The sequence below is a fragment of the Sarcophilus harrisii genome, chromosome 6, assembly GCF_902635505.1.
Source record: "Sarcophilus harrisii chromosome 6, mSarHar1.11, whole genome shotgun sequence".
Taxonomy (NCBI): domain Eukaryota; kingdom Metazoa; phylum Chordata; class Mammalia; order Dasyuromorphia; family Dasyuridae; genus Sarcophilus; species Sarcophilus harrisii.
Window position 1 is genome coordinate 153,591,199 of NC_045431.1, and position 2,919 is coordinate 153,594,117.

Sequence of the window (2,919 nt, forward strand, 5' to 3'; positions counted from 1 at the left end):
AAGCTAGGTTTTTTTTAAAGAGGGAGGTAGGGGAGAGGAAAAGAAATCTAGAGCATGTCACATACAAAATGGATATTTGCTGTGCATCCATGTATTCTTAGAGCCATCTCTTCATAGATTGATCTAACTGAAGAATATTTTAATTTTAAAGGGAAAATTTGAAATAATGAAACAAATAATTTGCCTTGGATGTTTGTCATTCCTAAAATTTTAAAGTTAAATTTTGTTAACTTTTTAAAATGACCACAACTACATTTAAATAACTTGATTAGCACCTTTTATTATCCTACTTGTAGAGCAAGTTCTGTGATTCAAATGCACCCACAAATACTATAAATAGCAATCTTTAAATAATAAAGAATATTAAGAAAGTATATGATATAGGTTTTCTGAAAATGCTTCATTCAATTAGCTAATTTAGGCTTCACTGAACATTAATTAAATGTAATTGTGTAAGGCTGGTAAACCGTAGATAAGAAATGCAATTTAATTTTTTTTTTTAGGTTGGATTTAAAATGAATGAGTTCTGGCATGCAGAAGATATCTCTCTTTGCTTATCCTACTTTATCTCTGCTTCTATTAATCTAGTCAAAATTAAGCATATGAGATAACCTACAGGGAGTTTGAAGTATGATTTAAATGACAATAAGTACTTCTAGGACAATGGTAACACAGGCATTCAGATCTGATGTCATTCTTGTCATCCTTTAGAGAAACATATTTATTTGGTTTTATAGCTTACATTCTTCATATGTAGGTAACAATTTAAATCAATTCATAAAAGGAAACAATTGCAAAAAAAGAATCACAAATATGCTTTATTATGGATTAAAAATTATTAATATATTGTGTATGTACATAAAATAGCCTAGCTTTGATAGCTGGATATGCCAATTCATGATGAAAACAACATCTGTACTTGTAAAATTTTCTATATTACCATCAAACTAAGTCAAACCTGAAGCATGTATTAGAGTTTAAATTATATAGCTTTTGTAGGTTTTGCAGAGTTAAAAAAAACAAACAAAAAAACAACCAAACTAAGGCCTTGAATTCACAAAGAAACCATGCATTAAACTGAAATAAAGTTTAATTAAATTACTAGTTTTATAATGGAATACTCTATTTGAATTACAGCATGGCTTTGCTATTTATACTAATTGCCTTAAAATATATTAGCATAATTAATGAGAACATTTTTATCCCACTGAAACAAACCAGGCTGACTTAAATGGTAATACATTCAAGTCTTGTAAAATTTTTTATATCACATTTATACAGAAAAAACGCTGAATCTTTGATTTTTTTAAAAGTATTCATACATACAGAGCAACAAACATATCTTTAAATGTTTTCTTAAATAGGAGACCAATAGTGTGATGAAATAGATACCTTTTGTGAAATATGTCATTCTTACCAAGAAAGACACACAATTTCCATATTCACTACACCATTTTATTGCCACGTTTCTATATATAAAATGAATTCAAATATATTCACAAAAATTGCATATAAGTGAGCACTCAAGTAAATAATGTATGTAAATAATGTAAATAAAGTAAATAAATTATGCAACTAATATTAAAAAAATTTGTAGACTAGCACTTGCTCTAAAATATGAAACAGGGTTAGACACCATCATTATCTGTTTTTTGGTTTTTTTTTTTTACAAGTTGCCTTCCAGTGGACATCACTTGTTTCCTATTAAAATGAAAGGCTGCCATTGTTATAGGAATGGTTGATTATCTTTGGAAGGGAAAGACTTTTAAAAGTTTGATTTTATGACTACAGTGGCAATTTTTGATGACAGAGACATAGATAAGAATCATCTAATAGATCTTTGAAGTGAATATGGTTCTTTTTGTTCTCTTACAGAGGAATGTTTTTCATAGATCTATCTAGCAGGGATGTTACATTAAAGGTATTTTAAGTCCTCCATTCAGCATGTTTGTTGGACAAAGTAAAATGTACTCTTCTACTTGTTGGGTGTGGGGTGGATGGGTGAGTAATTGTGGGGAAACAGAAGAAAAGAAGAAAAGGGAAGGAAACGGAAGGGGAGGGGAAGAGAAGGGAGGGGAGGGGAGGGAAGGGAAGGGTTGTCCTGACCAAATGCTGTACATATTTGGAATCAAAAATGATTTCTGTATTTGTCCCTCCAAATGCCTTTCTCTTTTCTCCCCAAAGCCTCTTTCTGTGTATTCTTGCCTTTACTCCAATCCCCATTCTAGCCCAGTAACCAAAGAAGAATGAATCCACATTACAGAAAAATTATATAAAAAAAGAAATCAAGATGACCCTCGGGCTCTGAGGGAAGGAAAGAAACATTTTAAGACGCAGAGCTAAATGTAGAACATCTGATGAGGTATGGTCTAAAAATAATGAAAAATCTGGGAGAAAAGAAAATGTAGAAGAGATGCACATAAATTACAAAAGAGTTTTAAATGCATGGATAAGTGATGTATATTACATTAAAAAATTCCTTAAATTGCAATAATGAAAGTAAGAAAATATGCTTTTTTTCTTAAAAAAAAAACAAAAGAGTTAATAAAATATTTTCTCTGCACCAAAATATTCTTTGGAAAAAAAAATAAAAATGTTCCATGTATGTTCTTTCAATTTGTTTTGTAAAAATCATCAAAATACACAATCCAGTCCTGAAAATAGAGGTCCAAATGCCATTGAGAAGTAAGCAAACAAAAGGTTTTCCATTTTCATGATTTGAAGCCATCTTCTTCCCTTTAGGCTCCTACTAAGAACATCACTTCAGTTTGAACGCTTCTTCATTGTAAATCGGCAACATTGCTTGAGTCTAGAGATGCAAATTGTTACCTCCCTGCACTGCTTTAATGGAGAAAAGTGCAGCTTGTCCTACATTCTAGGTCTAGAACTCTGAAGATACCCATAGCAACTAGTGAAGGG